This window comes from Danio rerio, chromosome 9 (genome assembly GCF_049306965.1).
Source record: "Danio rerio strain Tuebingen ecotype United States chromosome 9, GRCz12tu, whole genome shotgun sequence".
In the NCBI taxonomy this organism is placed as follows: Eukaryota; Metazoa; Chordata; class Actinopteri; order Cypriniformes; family Danionidae; genus Danio; species Danio rerio.
The window spans coordinates 27,158,136-27,180,464 of record NC_133184.1 but is presented as its reverse complement, the minus strand read 5'-3'; the positions used below and the strand labels follow the sequence as shown (position 1 = coordinate 27,180,464).

The 22,329-nt window shown below is 33.7% G+C and overlaps 1 long non-coding RNA gene across 1 annotated transcript; it reads right to left on the bottom strand.

Moving 5' to 3' along the window:
• Positions 1-13,491: 13,491 nt before the first annotated feature.
• On the bottom strand, positions 13,492-21,958 carry LOC141376134 (uncharacterized). The gene is made up of 4 exons (XR_012385402.1): positions 21,869-21,958; positions 21,620-21,754; positions 14,825-14,963; positions 13,492-14,090 (listed from the first exon to the last, which is right to left on the bottom strand). It is a non-coding gene; the product is annotated as an uncharacterized lncRNA (long non-coding RNA).
• Positions 21,959-22,329: the final 371 nt, after the last annotated feature.

Sequence of the window (22,329 nt, the reverse complement as noted above, 5' to 3'; positions counted from 1 at the left end):
GATTTACTGCTCTGAACAAAATGTAGCTGTTTTAGTTGCCCGTGTCTTTAATGCTAGTTCTCCCCACCCACCGATCCCATGTGCCTGTCAGAGTATGCCTCAATCTCTGACTGCATCAGATAAACAGCACAAGGACAGACATAAAGGAAGCAGATCTTGCGTAACTTTTGTGAGAAATACTACAGTAAGAAGTTTCCCAATGATTATTTTATGTATTTGTTGTGGAGTAATTCAAGCTTTTATGCGACAATAAGTCACATTAACTTTGCACTGCATGGCAAATGTGACAGGATATGCATTAATATCCACTGCTGTATGGATATCCGTAATGTTAATGTTCAAAATAAACCTGATTTAACGTCCACAAACCAGGATTGAAGCGTCTTTTTTATAATTGTACTGACACATGGCTGTCGTGATAAAGTAAAGACTGTAAAATCACTGTAATTCATTACAAACATGCACTGTTTTAAAAATGTTTTAAACTTGTAAAACTCATTCCTGATCACATTTGATGATTGATTGATGATCACAGCTAAACAGATCTTTTAATCCCAGTTGCTTTGCGCACATCCTGTCTTGTGGATATGATTATATTATTACTACAGAGACATGTTAACAATCAATTCGGTGGGCAGGGAAACCACTCACGTTGCAGTGGGTCTTAAAATTAGAGGGTTTTGAATCCTATTTTAACATCAGATAATAAAAAATACACTTATTGTCTTTATATCACCCTAATATGACTGTGGAGACACAACCTTCACACAGTTCATTTTCGTCATAGATGCCCTTTTTTTGTTTATTACTCCACACTGTGCACTGGAATCAAATCAAGTTACATAAAAAAAAGCTTAAAAGGAAGGGGGAAGAAAGATAAACATTTGAACTTAATAATATCAAAAGTGACCTTTGACCCTTCTTGCTTCTCTGGGTTATGAAGCGACTGATCTCCAAATAGTCGCTGCAGCAGCTCAGTTTTCCAGGGCTCGTAGGAAGGACACACTGTATGCGTCTGTGCTGAACAGCCTCTGGTAGAACGCTTGTGCGCTGGAAAAAGCTCGAGGACGCATCTGAAGTGCTTTGATAAAGTGCTTTGAGAGAAAATGAACTCCCTCATGGATTTAATGACATCAAAGAGTAAGTCTCTGGCATCGTAATAAATTCAGACCAAACTCATTGAGAAAGAGAGGGAAATTGAGCCTTGATTATCACAGCTTTTGTGTGACATTGAAAAGACTAAGAAGGCCAAGGGAGGAAGGGGATAAGAAAAACCCACTTGTCCTCTCTCAAACTAGCCCACAGAAGAGAAAGAGGCGAGCCGTTTGAGGACCGTCTGAACGCTACAGTCATCTCAAAATGAAACTTTTCTGCCCATTTGACACAGCTTTTAGAAGCATGTGTATGATGCACAAAGGGAAGGCCTCACAGTGGCCATTATTTATTTAGAAAATATAAACAATATTGCATCAAGGGATTTGTGATCTGTGTCCACACTGCTTTTTTAAAGTCCAAGCTGTGACATTCAGAATCATAAATTGTCATTTAATATATCAAATGTAGGAGTTTTGCATTTTTAATCACTTTTTTATTACTAATGTGTGCTACTATACACACTCTCAATCTCCTTTGGCTTATTTTTTCTTCATTAGGGGTTGTCACAGCATAACAAACATTGTTTGGAGTAACGTGTTAGAAAAGTAATGCTTTGTAGTAACTACTTTTTGCAGTAACACTGTGTAGTTTAAGCATTACTGATTAATTTTCCTAATATTTTACTCTGTACATGTTGAGTAGCACTTGAGTTACAACAGTTCAAATTTAATTGTTCAGTTGAAAAAAATAGCAAGTCTAATGAAAGGAGAATATTATTAGTATCCGCTAGGGTGCGTATTGAAAACAAACAAGGACTACCTGACAAAAGTAGACTTATAGTTGGTAATTTGGAAAAGTTTTTCAGATGAATCATCTGTTAAACTGCATCTCAATCATCACAAATACTGCAGAGGACCTATTGGAACCCACATGGACCCAAGACTCTCACAGAGATTAGTCAAGTTTTGTGAAGGAAAAATCATGGTTTAGGATTACATTCACTATGGGGGTATGCAGGAGATCTGCAGAGTGGATGGCAACATCATCAGCCTGAGGTATCAAGACACTTGTGCTGCCAATTATATTACAAACCACAGGAGAGGGCAAATTCTTCACCAGGAAGTTCCTGAAAGCAAAGAAGGTCAAGGTGCTTCAGGATTGGCCAGCCCAGTCACTAGACATTAACAGTATTGAGCATGTCTGGGATAAGACTGAGGAGGCATTGAAGATAAATCCAAAGAATCTTGATGAACTCTTGGAGTCCTGCAAAAATGCTTTCTTTACCATTCCAGATGACTAGATGCAGTCCTCCAAGCTCATGGGAGATACACAATATTAATTATTTTTCCACTGCATCATGACTTTATATTCTGTACTGTACATTATTTCTGTTAAGTAACAAAACTTTTGTCTAAGCAAAGTCAGACCTTACTGTCCTAATTAAATAGTTAAAAATCAAGGCATGATCACATTTAATTTTGGTAAAATAAGCGTAATCTAGAGACCTTTGCCTTTCATATAAGCCACTTCTGATACCAAATGATTAACTAGAAGTCGAGTCATTATTTTTTGGTCCTAAAACTTGGATAAGTGACACGACTTTTGTCAGGTGGTGTAGTGTGGAGTCATGGGAGTTGTAGTCTTCATATCCAATTGGACTCATTCAAAAATCATATTTATCTTGAATGAGCTATGTTTCTCCACTGGTGGGTTGCTCAACCATTTTGAGTGGGTTGTGGTGTTCTTGTAGGATTTCTACAAGGAACATGCCAGATATTCTGCATGTACATGCAAGACTCCTGCAGGAATTATACTGGGAACACACAGGATTCATGTTCCCTGTAGGATTCCTGTAGGTGCCCTATGTGTTCCCTGTAGGAGTTTTGAAGGATTCCTGCATCTTTACTCGACATGAAAAAAAAAAACATGGTACAAAAAACAATAACGGAGAACCAAAAATATTACGAAAAATGTATTACCATTGTGAAGAACTGAAATCGTGTAAACCATATACAAAGCAAGTAAACAGTTCTTGTAAAATGATTGCATAATCTAGATTACATGTAATAAATGAATAACCATGTGTGCAAGAGTATGTGTGTTTCCCAGTGTTGGGTTGCGGCTGGAAGGTCATCCGCTGCATGTGTAAAAACATATGCTGGATAAGTTGGCGGTTAATTCCGCTGTGGCGACCCCTGATTAATAAAGGGACTAAGATGAAAAGAAAATGAATGAAAGAAATTACTACCCAGCAGCACTTATAAAAAACATATACACTGCAAAAAGCAATTAGTTGACTTTTGCCTTAAAATTATTAAGTAAAATAATAATTTGCATAATTCTTAAAAATTAAGTCAACTTAACAGTTCCAGGCTACAATGAGATTACTACATTTTTAACAAAGTAAAGCAATTCATCGCTTTTTGCAAGCATTGCTGGTTGCAGTTCACTTACTGTCCATCAGTGTCGCTAAATACAATGGTTTCTGAACTTTACATTTAGCCACCAAATACTATCCTACTTTTCCAGCATAGATCATATTTTTTTTCAGACATACTCTTATTCTTCAACATTTCTTAGCAACAGAAAACATATCTGAGTTTGCACACACAACTGGTCTGGCATCAGTACCTTGTCGCAACCGTTCTTAAGAGGACATAATTCCACCTCCATTCATGCCAAATTAAATAAATGCTTTCATAGTGGTATCCAAACACTTTTCCAAATACCTCACGGACTCTGCCTTCCACACGCTGACTCATACCTAACAAATATATGACATGGAAAGCTGGATATAAAATCAGGGGGGTGAATTATGAGAAGTAAAAAAGACATTAAATGTAAAGGGCAGGCAAGTTTGTCATTACCTCAACACCTTTCACAGCTTGGGTTTGGGGTAAGAGCTGACATTCGACAGATTTATGTGACTGGTATTGGTTGTAAAGGCAGATGAGTGAATTGGTGTCTTTAGAAATAGACAGATAATATTTTTATAATTTTTTTTTTTTTTTTTTAGAAATTTGTTCTTTTAATTGTATAATTGAATTTTAGTTATTGTGAAAAACAGCTTTAAAATAATAGAAAATTGCATGCAGATTTAACTGTGGTTTGCTTAAAATGTCTTCACTACAGTGTTAGTTGTTAAACATGTTAAAATCAATCTCCATGAATAAGTGAATTACCGATTGACAGAAAGTGACTGACGCTGGGGGAGAAGTCCGGAAGATAGTGGGTGGTTTTGCTCATTTAAGCTGAAAATTTGGGTGGAGGATAGTGCTGACCTTTATTTGGACTGAATTAATCTTTAGTAATACTTTTTTCTGCCAAGGAAGCATATGTCTGATGACAGTAAAGACATTTGTCACGTGACCAAACTTTCTATTTTAAATAATGCTGATCTTTCTATTAATGCAGGAATACAAAAAGCATTATATAAAAATAATCTTAAATAAATAAATAAAAAAAGAAATATATATATATAAATAAATAATCACCAAATCAGCATCTTAAAATGTTTGAAGAACACTGTGATGACTGCATTATAATGATATTTACCATCCATCCATCCTTTACATCATATCATACCATATCATATATCGTTGTATAAAATGTATAAGAACATAATCTGATGATCAACAAATTGGAGTAAATGTCACTGAAATAAAGTCCTTTAAACTTTAAACTCATAACTGATTAAAAAAATACTATTAAAATTTATATTTTAAAAAAAATGGTAATTATGACAATGTCAATTTAATATTACAAACAACAGCATACATATTTTGCTTTCAAACTAAATATAATTTTATTCACAATGGTTTTATGTTGTTGTTTATTTTTTGGGAAGGAGGGGGGATTAGGGGAATACACCTGAAATTAATCCATGAATATATGTATATACTGTATTTTGTATTATTTATATGATAAAAAAAAATAAACTCTAAAAACTTTTTGTTCTTTGGCTAAAACTTAAAGTGGACCTGAATCTATTATGTAGCTTAAACAGTTGCAGTAAAACGATTTTTATCTGCCTAAAGTAATTAAAACCATATAATCTAATGAACTTCAGACATGTAAACATTTTACAGTGGCATCTTTGTTGAGTAAATAGTTTCAACAATCAGCTTCTGTGATGAAAGAAGAATGTGAGCCCTTATATGTAGTAAAATGTCCAATGAGTGTTGTATATCATGTCTTAACTATGACTGGAAACTTTTTGCCAACTTGGAACTGATTAGGTTCACATAGTTTTGATATTAAAGCTTAGCTTATGGCTGATTTTTCAAATTCACAGGCAGGAAAAAATAAAGTAGTGACTGCAGGTTGAAGGAAAGTAGTAGAGTTAAAGTACAGATACTGCGCTAAAAATATAGTCAAGGAAGAGTAAAGCACATTTATAAAACTACTTAGTAAATTACAATTTCTGAGAAAAAAACTACTCAGTTACAGTCATTTGAGTATTTGTAATTTGTTACTTTACACCACTGTACAAATGTACAAATGATCATATTTAGGTCTTATTTCATTTATTATGAGACACCAGTTCAATCATCTTTTGAGGACTCTGCTAATGAGAGGAACAAGCAGACCGATGAAGGCTCAAAGCGTTATCATCTTCTCAGCTCCTTTGAAATATATATTTTTTTCATGTGTCCATATTTCTTTCGAGTCAGCAGCAGGTGGTTAATTTGACGCAGTTAAGTGTATGGTGGGAAGCCACACCTGAACTGACTGGAACACCTGACATCAATTACCCTCTTTTCAAGAGTTCATTATCCAAACATTCCACAGGCCTTTTCCATTAAGAGCTTTTATTGTTTAACTCTACCTTCCTGCAGAGTCCAGGCCCTGCTCTAATCAAACACACCTGAAGCAAATCATCAAAGTCCTGAAAAGCACAGGCAGGTGTGCTGGAGCCTGACAAACGGTAATTATAATAAATAAATAAATAAATAAATAAATAAATAAATAAATAAATAAATAAATAAATAAATAAATAAATAAATAATAATGGTATTGTAATTAATCATAGTTTTATCGTTTTAATCACAGATCTACACATTCACTCAATTCATTAGAGCTCAACTAACTCTAACAAACTAACTAACAAATCATCATAAAAATGTCTTGATAATTTGTCCAAATGTAAGCCTGCTTCTAATAACGATTCTAATGTTTTGATCTAAAAATAATGTTTAAGTGATTAACTGTATTGTTTTCATGACATTTCCTGTCATATAATCTTATGACGTACTCACAGATTTACTTTTAGGAGCTTCAGGGCATTCAATGTTCAACATAGAACAGGTGCAAAAGTTAAATTATGCTAATCTTCTGAAAGAATATTCATTCATTCATTTTCCTTTGGCTTAGTCTCTATTTCGGAGGTCACCACAGCGGAATGAACTGGCAACTATTCCAGCATATGTTTTACCCAACGGATGCCCTTTCAGATGCAACCCAGTATTGGGGAACACCCATACATACTCATTCTCACACACAAACATACACTACGAACAATTTAGTTTTATTTGAATCACCTATTCACTTCACACAGAATAGTCAACTGACCCAGCCAGTGATCAAACTAGAGACCTTGCTGTGAGGCAATAGTGCAAACCACTGAGCCACCATAATAATATTTATTTATATATTTATTTATTTACTGTAATTTTACAACTACAATGCAGAGAAAATGCATATATGAATACTGTACTTTGTGTAATTTTAATTAATATAAAAATGCAAATACAAATGAACAATTACAACCAGTTATTTATTACTTTATTAATGTATCAATAATTTTGTTTAGTTTTATAATTTAAATGCCTTTGAAATGTCATTTTTTTATTTAATTAAAAAAAAATAAGTTTTAAAATTAACTTTTAGTTTAGTTGAACTAATTGAAATTGATTCCTTCTCTAAATAATAAAAATTCCGGGTGCCTTAAATTTTTAAGTTAAATTAAATTAACTGTATGAGTCTATTAAGCTTATATTATGTTAAACTGACTAAAAACAGCTTGTGTAGCTTATAAAAATAGATTAGAACATGATAAGCGTAGTTTAGTCTTTACCTCAAGTTACAATGAGCTAAAATTATATGCTGCCATGACTAATTGATCATATAATTTTTGGTGTTGTTATATAATTGGTGAATGTAGTGAGTGTGTAATTTATTGATACATTAAACATTGTCTGAACCTCAAAAACTCTCTCTGTCTTTCTCTAGCCCACACACATAGACTATATATATCAGTGAGAGAGAAAGTTTAAGCGTTGGAAGGTCACTCTAAGTAAAAAATTTAAATAGAAAAGAGATTGTTGGAGTTAGGAGATCAAAGTTATTTGTTTATAAATATGTATAAAGATGCATACAGTAAACCGAGAACAGAGAATAGATTAGATAAAAGAATAAGAGTGTTAGTAAAAGAAGTGCTGATGAAAAAAATCTTGAGAATGATTTAAGCCTTAACTGACAAACCAGAAAATAAATTAAATATAGATTAATTAATTAAATACATGATATTAATAAACTGGAAAAAAAACATATAATTCTCTCTATTTTTCTTTCTAAAATTCAGTCAAATAAATATTAGTGATGGGAAGAATTTCCTCTCAGTTTGAAGGAAGAGCCCAAAATGACAGTTTCACTATAAGCTCCACAAGCCTCACACTCACAGCAGCCTTACTGGCTCAACTCAATGGCTCCACCCAGCAGTAAACGCTCTCCAGTTTTTCATAGCGAATGCAGAGCAGGAAATGATATAATTGTTGCATTTTTCCCATGCCCATTTGCCCTGTGCTTGACCTGCTCCTCTGGCTGCTGGGAATGGTCACTCGATGATTAGAGCTGCAAGCGTCTGAGCTTTCCTCCGCAGAGATCTCTGTGTAGGGGGTGTTCAGAGACCCTCACAGCACGAGAGGACTTGTGGGAAAAACGGCTTTATGTGGTACTGCCGCTATAAATAGAGCATCAGGAAATCTGTTTAACAATCACTCATGGGATGTTTAATGAGTCTATAGTTAGCAATTCCAGCAGAGAATAAAAAGACATTTTTAATCAATCAACCACATTGCATTACGAATGTGCACACATACACAGCCACACAAGTTCTTCAGTGGTTCTTTGAAGTGGTTGAGGTGGTATATAGCACAGTCGCCATCAAAAATGCCCAGTTTGGTTTTTTTAATGGTTTATCGGCTTGATTATAGTGCTATTGTCATATAAAGAGCTTGTTGAATGTATGGTATGCCTATGGTAAAGAACCTCTGTATGGTATGCGTTTGACCAGAACAAAACTGGTCCTCTATACAGCCTGGCTTCCTCTAAGGTTTGTTCTCCACTTCCGTCAAGTGGCTGAGTTTTGGTTTCCTCTGGTTTGCTTGGTTGAGGTCGGTGGAGCTGCTCTTTAGTAAAACGTATTCCATTTCAATTTTAACTTACTAAACTAAATCTGTTTTAATCTGACAAAAACTTCACCAGCGTTTTAACTCAGAGTAAGGCCTGATATGCTAAAATGTTCCACAATCTGGAATATTATGACTTTTTAAAATCTTTTTTTAATCTTTCTATTGCTGCTTTGACACAATCTACATTGTAAAAGTTCTATAGAAATAAAGATAAATTGAGTGCAGTTCTTTAAGCGTTCTTTAACTCTTTCTTAGTCTTTTCTTAAAAATAATAAGTCTGGTATTATTTTTTTGAGATTTAAAAACTGCATTTTGGTGACATTTTAAGCACTATTTTTAGTTTGTCAGATGGCCATTATAACCACACTTTTTGCTACACAATTTTTGCTAAAAATACCTAAAATACTCATTGCATAATTAATCTATCACATACCATTAGAAAAAATGGGAACATGTTTTGTCTGATAAACTGTAGTCTATTGTTATTTATTGGGCAAATAACGAACAGGCCAGCATATTTGTCAGAATTTGGCCATTTGAATAATAATAATAATAAAACATAATAACAACAATAATGTAAAGCTTCATGATATTTATAGTCTCTCTTGTAATGAAGTACATTTGAAAATTCATGGATAACAACAATAGTATTCAGATTAATCTTAACATGGGTAATTATTTGTTTCAAGAATAATTGAATTTTGAATAAAAGTTACTTGTCAAAAGTTTTCTCTTTTTAAAAACAATACAGTAGCGAAAGATGACTTCACTTACACCAGATTGTATGTTTTCTTGCACTGCTGGATGTTGGACTCTTTAAAAATAATTGTTTGCATTGGCCAAAACTGATTACTGAAGTCACACCAAAATGAAATGGTCTTAAAGCCTTTTTTTGGTGGGTTATTTATACTATTTAGGATGGCATAGGAATGAAAATAAGACAAATGACCTCATGTATGGGACAAATTCTGGACCTTTGTCAGAGAGTGGTGGGTCTTTTGAACCTACAGGCCTGGGTGTTGATGTTTCCACAAAGAACCTTTAGCATCAAAATAATCTGTCCATTCCATAAATAGGTTCTTTGTAGTGGAAAAGGGCTATTCATTCATTCATTCATTCATTCATTCATTCATTCATTCATTCATTCATTCATTCATTCATTCATTTATTTATTTTTAATATATTTAGTACTAATAAAAATGTCCACTAAAAAGTATTTTGTGGAACCAATAATAACTATTGTATAGCATCACAACAACAACATTTTTGTAAACTTTATTTAGCAAAGTCTTTGTGATTAGAAATTGAAAAAAGCATTAATAATTGTATATTTCCTTGAGATAGCATGGTTCTTAGCTGTTTTCCCTAAAGTCATCCAAAAAGAGATATGCCGGGACCACATATAACAGAAATATACTAGATTTTTTGACCTTATAAAAGCATAGATGTGATTCAAAACAACTTTTGCCATTATAAAATCAAACATTAGTAAAATCTTACATTATACATTAGTAAAATCTTATAAAGTTCTACAAAACACTATTTGACAAAGCTGTTGTTCAGCACATTTAAAGGTATAGTTCGCTGGTTCACCCAAAAAAAAAAAAAAAAAAAAAAAAAAAAACATCGTTTACTCATCCTTCACTTGTTTCAAATCTATTTATTTCTTCTGCTGGAAGAAAACAACAACCCAGGCTCATTCTAAAAAATGTGCCGCTATCAACGCAATCTCATGGCAATTTGTAACTTTTTGATTTTGTGGCTAATTTGTAAAAATTTGTATATTCTAATTCGTACAATTTAGTGCCATTTGCTCATCACCCAATAATAGTTGGGGTTAGGGGAATTAGCCACAAAACTGACAAAACATAAAATACTTAAGTTTCCTCGTGAGATCAGGCTGGCTATATACATTTCTCTTTTTTGTAGTTTTTGTATTTTTTGTTTTTGCAAATCCACTAGAGGCCGCTGTGTATGCTTTTTCAGATCTCAAATTTCTCGATTGAATCTACCAGAGGCAGCTGTCGACTGACTGACTGACTGACTGAATGACTGACTGGCTGACTGACCGACCGACCGACCGACAGACCCACCCACTCATCCTCCCTCCCTCCCTCCTCCTTCCCTAAACCCAACCAATAGTGTTTTCAAAAGCACAAATTGGTCTGCCGGCCCCATTTCCGAAACATGAAATAAAACACCTACTGACTTTTATGGTACAGGATTTTTAGTTTTTTTTGTCCCTATAATTAATGTCAGAGGCTGATTTTTTCCCAACATTCTTCAGAATATCTTTTGTGTGTGTATGAGTGTTCAAAACAAGAAAGAAATTAATAAAACTTTAGAACCATTTGAGTGTGAGGAAATGGTGAGGAAATATAAATGTTGTACAGCTCTACAAGTGCTTCACCTATGATTACGAGCCAATAAACCATTTCCAGTGCAATTTAGTGCCATTTTTGTTTAGAGTTTAGAGTCTTTTCGCAGTAGATGTTCACAGTCTGCTTTATCTCATTGAACATCAGCCTGCTCTTGAGTCCATTAATGCTGCCTATAATAAGGATGATCATCATGGGAAAGGAATCATCTAAACAGTGAAGTGTATTGTGTCCTAAATTCAAGCGACTGACATCATGTCGTTTTACTGCTGAGGTCATATAAAACGCCCTGCGCCGTGTTTCCCAAGAGAAGACAGGGGAAGATATTAGGTGTTTCGGACACTCTGGGTGGAAGCCATATTTTAGGATCTAAATTGGGTCCACTAGTTTTAAACCTTGAGAGAAACGGTGGGAAATGTCAGTATGACCTCAGCGTCTGCTGTCGTTCGCTATTATTGTTAAACCAGCCCTCGGTAGTTCCCATAAACATTTATTGACTCCTAATAGAAAATTAGAGAAATTACTATGTCTGGACCAGGGTCGGAAATTGATGAGGCTTGTGTCAGAAATGGCACTAAAACGAACAAAAATACCCTACAAGATCAAGATAAGAGAGGTCCTGCATGATTAAAGTAAATTTATTATAGCTCTCGGCATTACATGTAGATCTGCACATGTTGCATCAGATGACTTTTACTTTTTTTTTTTTTTTGCAGAGCCAAGAATTATAACCAAACACACTAGTTTCTGTTGAGTTTATTAACTCATCAACCAATTAGAGGTGTTCAGGTTAGTCAAGCTGAAGACTGAGTGTGTTCGTTGAGTGTGTGTGTGTGCAGATATATGTTCAACTTAATTTGTTTGTTTAAATTTAGTCCATATAAGTTGTTCGCAACCACTTACCATAAAAAAATTGTAAATCCAATGAATCATTTTGTTTCAATGTAAGCGTGCTGTTTTTTCAGCAAAATATTAACGTTAACAAAATGTTAAATTAAAAATGTGTTACAATGTATTATACTATCTGATATACACTGATGAACATTATCACAATAACAAAAGTAACAAGTTTGGTCATACGCTGTAAAAAAAATCTAATTATAGTCATCTGAACTTACATCAATCAAACTTACTCAAAATATGAAGTTAAACATTGTAAGGCTTTAAAAAATGTATTTGAAACCTGATTAAATTATTTAAATAAAGCAACATAAAAATATTTGTTGTTTTGAGTTTTTGTCAGTACATATTTATTTGTGTAATATTGTGTCACTACCATGTAACAGTATATGTTTTTTTTTTAATGTAACAAAGATTTAACCTTATTGAAAACCTTTTCAAATTAGTGCTTAAAATGGCAGTGTTTATTCAGTGCAGTCCTCTATTTTCTTATTATAACAAAGAGTGCTATATGTAAATAAGAGATTAGTTTTATATTGTTAAGAGCAACGTGATTATAACAGAGAAATAAATGAGTTAACTTCACTTTTTAAGCTGTCTCTATTTAGAATTTAAAAAAGGTTTTGTTTTTCATGCTGAGAATCATCAAACAGTGATGTTATAATTCCTTATCTAGGAAAATTGACAGGCTTATTTCTCAGAAATGTTGGTGTCTGCAAAATCTGAGATAAAAATTTTCAAGCACTTTACTGTTGTTCTTCAAAACCTGTCTGGTAACACTGCTTGAAGGGGGTGTTCATAAGACTGTCATGGCACTTTTTTACTTATTACATGACTCAATCATAAATATAATTGAGATTTTATTATTGCTTATAACAACTGTCAGTCTCAGTTGTGTCATTTTAAATGCAAAGAGATCATTAAAATTATATCTTTAATATTTTTCTGATCTTTTTTTTTCAGGGGAACACAATGAATTTATCCTTTAAATGTCAGTAAAGTGTAAGTATTCTGTCAAATAATTTTGCACCAGCATTTAAAAACATATGTATGTATACTCATGTGCATTTATTTGTAGACTACACATATTTATTTGTTTATACATACATTTTTTGTGGTTTCATTCTATTTGCATTAATTTTGTATTGTTTGAGAAATATGTTGTATAACACGCATTATCTTATTTTTTTTTTCCATTATAATTTTTCTCCCTCTATCAATGCTGAATAAATAATAATTGAGTTGACCTCGTTTTCAATATATTTCAATATATATATATTTTAGTATTGATTAGATATGTAAGTTATGAGTCCATTGTGTTCAAAAGAAGCTCCAGACATACCTGATCTCTGTTACCCTGATCCCAGTTTAGTCATGGGAATGTCAATAAAGGCTTTTTAATTGAATTTTTCACATTTTTCAAATGTCTTGGACTTACTTTTGCTGTCTATTCTGATGAATTCCTTACCCAAAGTGAACTGACACATTAATTAAGCTACCCCTAAGCACTTTTTGTTTGATTTTGTAATTTTATATCATCCTTATTGTTATTTAATAACATTTTAACAAGTTCAATGTATACCACTGTATTTGATATCAAATAATATTAACAATGCTGTTACAAAATTTGTGACACTTATAATAGCCTCAAAACAATCATGTTTATGACAGATTTATGACAACTTGTTATGCCAAAGACAAAAACAGGTGATGAGGTATTATTTATTTGTTTATGTTGTATTGTTGTAACAAAGAAATCTCAAACAACGTTATCTTGGCATTTAAAATGCCTAAACAGAGCGAATGACACTTATTGACTGTTGTCAAAAGCATGCCTAAAACCTCATTCATATTCATGTTGTGTCATCAGTTATAAAACTTTATGAAACATTTCCTTCAGGTAAAGTGCTACTGTCTGTCTCCAGATTCTAGTACAGACCTCAGCATATTCGTCACTCCCACAATCCTGTTCAATTAGAATATTTATCATAAATATTTTTAAAGTTTATCGTGAAATGTTCAGCACTCTCAGACTTGATTTACGGCTTATAAATGATAAATTTCACTGTCTACATTACATGACAAATACAAAATATAAATTTTTGTTGTTCTTTTAACTGCAACTGAATAACTAAAACTGACATTGTGTTTTTATTTACTCAAAACATATGCAATAAAGCCATGTGCTTTCAATATTTAGTCGATAAAGACCTGTGTTAAATAAAGGTTTATTAGAATGATACGTTATACCCTATTCATTTATTTGATCTCACTGGGGTTTGTCATGCTTTCTTTTCCTCTCCATCTGAAATAAATGAGAATGAAGACACTTAAGAGCTCTGAAACATTTGACATACTGAATGAAACTAATACAAATCACTAGTCATCATATTTCATAATGACCAGATAGCATTCTGGCTCCAACTACCTCAATTTATTTGGCTTCCAAATGGCTTTTGTGACATTTCTAAAGGAAAAAAAAACACTCTGTGATTCTAATCCAGATTTTCTTTCCAAAGGTGGATAAGCAAGTCATGAATTCTGCCCAGCTATTCTGTAGAAATACAGATACTGAGACCCAGACTAGCACACACACACTTCCTTGCAGAATGAATGAAATTTGTATTGGATTACCCCCCCCCCCCTCTCAAATATACACAAGAGTGAATGGGATAATAATTGGCTGCCTTTTCCTTTTATTGAGAGAAAGCACTGTAAACTGTTTATATATTTTAGTACATTGCCTAACTTGAGCAGTTACTTCATAGTTCAATTGAAAGTCAGCTGATTTTTTTTCATCTGAACCATTTTGAAATCTAATTCACGATCATGTTTTAATGTAATAAAGATGTATAGAAAGAAAAAAACTAATTTACATTTACAAAATACATTTACTAAGTGTCAGAATTTATACCTAAATACTTATACTTTATACTTATACTTATTCTGAAAACGTAGCCCTATATACACTTCTGGAGATCATGAATTATGTAGCCAGGAGTACATATGGGTGCATTTCGTCTGGGTGGCATTACGTACTGTATGGGTGCATACCAGCTGACCGCTTACATCCATATGGACGGCTTTCCCAGAGTTACCACTTTGTCCAGTAGCTCGCCGCATACATCGGCGGACTTGAGGCGCAGAGAGGAGTTGACGGGCAGGACGGGATTCGAGTCTGGCAAAATAAAATGGGGTAAAATAAAAGCCAAAAAAGTAAATAACAGGGTGATAATGTGGCAAAATCTAAAAACATGGTACAAATCAGGGGACTTTACTTTTTCAAGATTTTTGTTTTGAAACACTGTCGGTTTGGTTTGGGGAAGTGAGTGGGCAGGTCAATCTGTGTTTTGAAAACACTATTGGTTGGATTTAGAGAGGGGGGAGGGGGGATCAGTCAATCACTAAGTCAATCAGTCCGCAGCGGCCTCTAGTGGATTTACATGAGAATAACACTCGTGCATACCTGAGATCTCAAAAAGCGTACACAGCAGTCTCTGATGGATTTGCGAAAACAAAAACAGCAAAAAAGTACCTCCTGGGATGTATTTGATGCTCTCCAGATATGTAAATAGGGCTACGTTTTCAGAATGAGCCTGGGTTGGTTAAATTATAAACAGAACAGCAGTATAATTTAACTTTGATAGTACAAATGAAAGTAATATACAAAGTTTTAAAATATGCATGATGTCATGATCACCAACGATCTAACCCTCATAGATCGCTGGTGAACATTCACACGGACTACAATCTTGTCTCCATATAGACTACAAGTCCTGTAATGCACCACACACACACAAACACCTATGATTAGACTCACACAGCTGAAGCTGCTCATGTATTGATTACACACACATATATATACAGCTCACTCTGACTGATTCTTGTTTGGTTATCACCCTGTAACACTACAAAGTGTTTCCTGGTATAGTTTACACATGTTCCGACCCTTGTTTTATCATTTACCCTGTCTGCCGCCTGTACTGACAATCTGCCTGTTACCTGATGATGGCTGCGTATTTCCTCATTTAGTTGCGCCTGTTTTTGATCCTTGCTTGTTTGACCATGATTCTTAAGAAAACCTGCATAGGGATCCTCACTGCGTTGTCACTCCACTCCCTCGTGGTTACACGTGAAAGATGCATGATGTCAAAAAGGAATTGATGTAATTAAGTGGCAGAATTGATAAAAATCAAGACAAAAAAAGAGAAAAAGGATGTACACAAAATATTTGTATATATTAGAAAGAATAAAATGTTAATTTACACTTTATAATATCAAATTAAAAGTAAATAAAGGGGAACAAATAAAACATTAAATCAGCTTTAAAGTATTGTTTTTTTATTTATTTAAGAAAAAGAAACAAGTGCTGTGGTGATTAATAATGGCAGAATTTACACTATTTTAACATCATACTGCAAATTATAAAAGTAACATGCTATGTAAAATTTTACTGAATAAAAAAAGTCATTTTAAATCTAAAATCAAACAGAAAGTGCTCAGGGGTAGCTTAAATAATGTGTCAGTACTCTTTGGGTAAGGGATTCATCAGAATAAACAGCAAAGGTCAGTCCAAGGCACTCAAAAAATGTGAAAAATATTTCAAAGTTTATAATTTTTTCTTTTAAAATGTAATATTTTTTCACATTTTTCAAGTGCCTTGGACTGACTTTTGCTGTAATATTAAATGTGCTTTAAAATATGCAAAAAATTATTATGATGATGATAATAATAATAATAATAATGTTATTAAAAAATGTTTTTTAAAACAAATGTGCATAAAGATCAAAATAAATTTCCACTGAATTTTAATTATATTAACTAAAACGCATGACAATGAACCAGTAATATACTCAATTTTAATCATATATTAGAATATGAAGCTAGTTTTAATACATGCAAACAGAAAAAAAACAGCGTAACAATAATAATGTGACCTCTGAAAGTTTGTTCATATCTTCAGGTGCAAATCTGCTCGAGTCATGCAATAATTGTCTTCATTTGTGGTATTTACATTACGATTACATCTAATCATCTCTCATCAGTAACACAGTTGTATACCACTTTTTACCTTTTTTTTTAAACAGCGCAGGATGTCTGGTGACTGTTTATATGACAGATCCCAGCAGCCTTTGTGTTTGAGATTGGCTCTATTGTAGTAGTTCATGAGGTTTAGTTAGTTTGGTTTGGCATCAGTCCTTCATTTTAGGGTTTCAAACTACTGTTTAGGTTTTGCGTAAACAATTGCATTGTTCGGTGTCAACCTTATTTTTACCTCCTTTCTTTTTTGAAAGTAGAATCGTGTCAACAGTTGGCCCTAAAAGTCGGACTCTCATGAATTCAAGCCAGGCTCTCATTGATACAGTAACAAAGCATGTTGAATGTTGCGGGCCGTTCGATTAAATCCTACAAACAATGTGGATTCTGGAATTTTAATTTGAGTTCTGACAGCTACTTATGATAATTGTGTGCTTGTTATTTCAAAGACGACACAATTGTGTTGGGAGTTGGTTTTTAATTTCATAATAAATGTCTGATTTATTATACTCTTTTGTTCCCTATAATTATGTGTACATTTTATTTATCAAAGATGAGATTTATTTACAAATAATTAATGGATATTACAACAGCGTTTTTATTTCTTGGTGTGATTACGCAGACCATCGGAGTGATTTATAAAGTGGATATTTGAGTAAAGCTGTTGGCTTGCGGCTTGGGAACTGTAAGAACTGGATTAGACGCTTTTTTCGGCCTGTGGAAGCTAGAAAAAGAAAATACCAACAAGCCAAGGTCCATAGTGGTCTTGTGTGTGTGTTATCAGTGGAGTGCCAGTGAGGTGGGGGATACCGTGGCATTATACAGTGGTACTGAGATGAATAATGCCAGGCTTAGAAGATGTGCCCAAGCCAAGATTTGAAAAGCTTTGAAAGCTTCACCAGTAACAAGAGGAGGAGGAGGAGGAGGAGGAAAAATAGCTCTCTGATTGTTCTTAAGAAAAAACATTTCTATATGCACTGTTCTGTTTGCTGTTATAAAGTAATTGTCTCCAATAGTTGCATTGATGGTTGATATTGTATTCATTTACTGCGTTTTCTTTTTAAGAGTCATTGGAAGAAAAGAATCTGCAATCAAGAACAAAAAATATAGAACGTAAAATAATCAGGGGCGGACTTAGTGATTTGGGGTCCCTAAGCAATTCCAGGTACCGGGCCCCAGCATTGAAACTCAAAACATTGTCTTTCTCATTTATTCATTCATTCATTTTCTTTTTGGCTTAGTCCCTTTATAATTCAGGGGTCGCCACAGCGGAATGAACTGCCAACTTATCCAGCGTATGTTTTTACACAGCGGGTGTCCTTCCAGCCACAACCCAACACTCCTGCATTCACACACATACACAGCCAGTTTAGCTTCATTGACCTTCTCTATAGATATTTTCTTTGTCTGCAAATAAGTTTTTTTTTGTAAATAAACTTAAAGTATTTAAATAAACATATTTAAAGTATATTTTATGTATTTTAATATTTAAATAAACCTTCATCTTCTTAATGTAAAATTAAATGCAATAAATTCACAAATTATGTATAGTTAATTAGCCATTTATTGCATTAGATTTTAATATTAATTAAAATTAATTAATAATAATAATTAATATTAATATTACTAATAATAATTAATAATAATTAATTAATTAATAATACAACATGTAAACAAATTTAGTTCAAAATCAATAATATAATGATAACTGATCTTGTCACCATTTTTCATATAAATTGAATTACTGCTGTTTGGGAATCCGTGTGCCATTACGCACTCTACCTACTTCTACCTAAGCTCTACACTGACTACTGACAGACTTGGAGTGTCTGAAGCGCTCACACCCCACGCATGTGCAGTCCGGAAGGAACTGTCCACTATTCATGAACGCCCCCAGTTTTGAAAATAAGTAATAATGTTAAAAACCTTTACATTTATAGACCGATTTTACAACATATGTATAAAAGAGCTATATGATTAATATGGGCTTCTTGGCATTGGCGGGGCCCCCTAATTTCCCTGGGTCCTAAGCTGCTGCTGCTTGCCTCCCTTATTGGTTAAGTCCTGCCCTGAAAATAATACAACTATAGCATCCACATCATTGCACAATACACACTACTATGCATATACAAACAGTTTCGAAAGTGATTCCAATAATTAGCTGTTATCTGTCTGTCCAGACGTAATAAAAGAGGCAAATTAGCACAAAAGCAAAATTCCAAGAGGTGATGGGAGAAGACTTTGTGTATCAGTTCAAAAAAACTACATCAGCAGCTGATTTTTCAACCCAGCCTCATTGGAAATTTGTGCATCGTCCTACTATTTTCAGTAAGGTAAAAAATGTTGCTACATGTACAATTCATGGCATGTTTCAGATTTCAAAATCCACTAGAGGGCACCGTCGACATATTTGCAAATCTGAAATACACTACTTACAGTAGGGTACACTTTGTTGCATGTTTTAGATGCAAATAAATCCTTCTGTACATGAGATGAAAAGTCAGGGCTTTTTTGTACTGATCGCCAGTGAACCACTGACCTAAACCCTTACCTTAACCCAGAAGTGCCCAAAGTAGGGCCTGTTGGCTAAAGTTGGTAACCCTTGGCATGCATTACCAGACTCAACCCTACATTGTACATCATACAAAGTGAGCTATCAAGCAAAATTACCACATCAGAAAAGTTGTCCATATGGAGATACAAAGGTGAGGCAAACCTATTCAACTACAAATCATCAACACTGTTCAGTTTTGTGGTGTTTTTTTTTTTTTTTTTTTGGTGTTTTGCAAAGAATTGTACGAAAATAATACTTATTTCATCTACAATAATTCCCAGTAAGCATCATAAGTGTGAAAAGGAACAAAAGTTGCTGGTGTTATATGTACAGCATTCATTTGACATAGAAAGCATGGGTTTTTGTGGTTTCACAAAAATGTAGGCTAAAGCATGTATTTCAAATGAGCCTGTGTTCTCATTTTATTGACATCAATCGCAGTGTATAAAATAATGTAAATTAGGTCCACAATTAGAATATCCACTGCACAACACTCACAATCTTTGAAGTATTGTCTTTTATCAATCAATTTTTCATAAGTTTTGAGTGATCAAATATATTAATTAATATATTAATTTAAGTTTTAAAATTGATAACTTAAAAAATAATCATCTATTTGTATTGACTTTCAAAACATGGATTTATTGATATTGTTCCTCTTTGCACACTGTTTTGGTTATTTTGTAGACTCTTAGAATAATTATTGGTTATTAATAACAATAGTATTTAATTTCATTATACTCTAGTTTTCATATATAGTGCAAAAAGCCATTTATTTAGATTTCTAGTAAACCTCCAAGCATGCACTCCTCATGTTTCGAAATGCTTGACTGGTTCAGGGTTTAACTAAAGGCCAGTATCTGCTGTACAGTATCTGAGGGGATTTTGTCAAGTGCATGGTTTCCTACTGAAATTGCTGCCACTCTTTACCTCTAACATCTGCTTCCATTAAAAGCCACTCAGAATGGTAATTTAGTGACCTGCTGAGCCCTGAAGCCATCTCTACTAAAGCACACCTGTGCTTTTCTAAGAGTAAAATGGGATCAGGACTATTAGCCGGCAATTAGAGATTGTTTAAACCTGAAGTATTACCAGATCACATTACGGCCACTGGCTAACACTGAAACAAGTTCACAAGTGCAAGTCATCCAGACATAAATGGAAACCTTTTTAATGCTTATTTATATTCGCCTTATTTTTTTGAATTGTTGCATAATTGCCCTTGTGGTGACATAATAATATATGGGCAGTTTTGTTATAAATTTAATTGTGGAGAAATATTTAATATCTGGTGCCAGAAAGTAGCCATAAAATAAAACTAACCCACATAGCAAAATTTCTCTGGCCCAGATCTGGCCCACATAATCTGCTTTTGCCTGGCCCACATGCCGCAGTGAATTATGGTACATGATTGGACCAATTCTGGCTGGATTCAGCCAAGTTAATAACCCATAACTGGGCCAGATATGTTGGTGCGTCATGACTGCAATGAGTTTGATAAACCAATGAAGCATTTTGCTTTATGGCCACACTTTTTCTCGAAGCAACACGATTGGTGGATTTTTTTCTTTACTCAAACATAATTTAAATTTGCTTTAAAAGTGGGTCAAGATAGGCCAAACTTACATGGCCCACATATTACATTTTATATTAGGACCAAGTCTTGTGTGCGCCACCTCTGTGAAACCCGTTCCATGTTTGGCCCACATGCTGTATGCTAATGCTGGGCGAATACCTGCTGTGCCAGCTTTATGCCATATCTTGGCCAGAATTCTTTGCTACCTGAGAAATGTTTTAACAAAAACCTGAATATTTATTCCATACATATTACTCTTTTTATTTACAAAATCAAAAAATAATATAAAATATAAATATATATATTATATAAAAGATTGTTTTAAAGGCCCTTTAATGATTATGTTATGGTCTGGGTTGAAAAGAAAAAAAAATCATGTTTCATGCTTTTAAGCTTACTATAAATGTTTTATGACACATGACCCTTCATTTACAAGGTCTAGTTAGAGACAGACAACACTTATGTAAAAAGTACAGCTAAGTAGGCTAGGTGACATAAGTGATCCTTGAAGCAGCCTTTTAAGATTTTAAAACATGTTTGACTAAACATTTATATAAAGAGACATTGTGCACCGTGCGAATTTGATAACTTTTGACTGACCCATGTGGATTATTAAATCGTACACACTCAAACACAGAAACCATGAAAAACATGTCCAAGAACTTACTTCATTTTCACTAACGGAACCAAATTGGCCTCTGCAACACCCTGCAGCTGTTAACATACCGTGAAATGCTCGAACTGGGCCAACGACAGGAAGAAACAAGTATTTGACCATCGACTTGATAACACCATTTTCTGTCTACGAGGGGGTGAAAAAGTTCAGAAAAACATTCAATTACGCAGGGATAGAGTAAAATTACTGATGTGCATTTAAGTGGTTCTGATTATCAAAACATGTTATTGTACACTCAACCTGTCAGTGGGCGATAAGTCAACATTTTGAGTGTTCTGTTTGCTTTGAAAACCACGTGTCAACGTGCACAAAATACCCAGTAAAAATGTCGACATGCCGCCCTCTAGTGTTCAGATTAATATTTTTCCCAGAAAATAAATATCTACGATGTGGGTTTAATAAAATGTTTTTTATTGGAAAACAAATAAATAAATAAAAAAATAAATAAAAAAATGATGTGTTCAATTCAATGTCAATAAAAATTGAGCCATAAAGCCATGAAATATGGGTTTAATACTATATTACAAAAATGACAATGAGGCAGAAATAATAATGAAATAACATTTTAATCAACTAAACAACCAAACAAATAAATACATAGCCTACGTATATACATACATGCATGCATGCATACATACATACATACATACATACATACATACATACATACATACATACATACATACGTACATACATACATA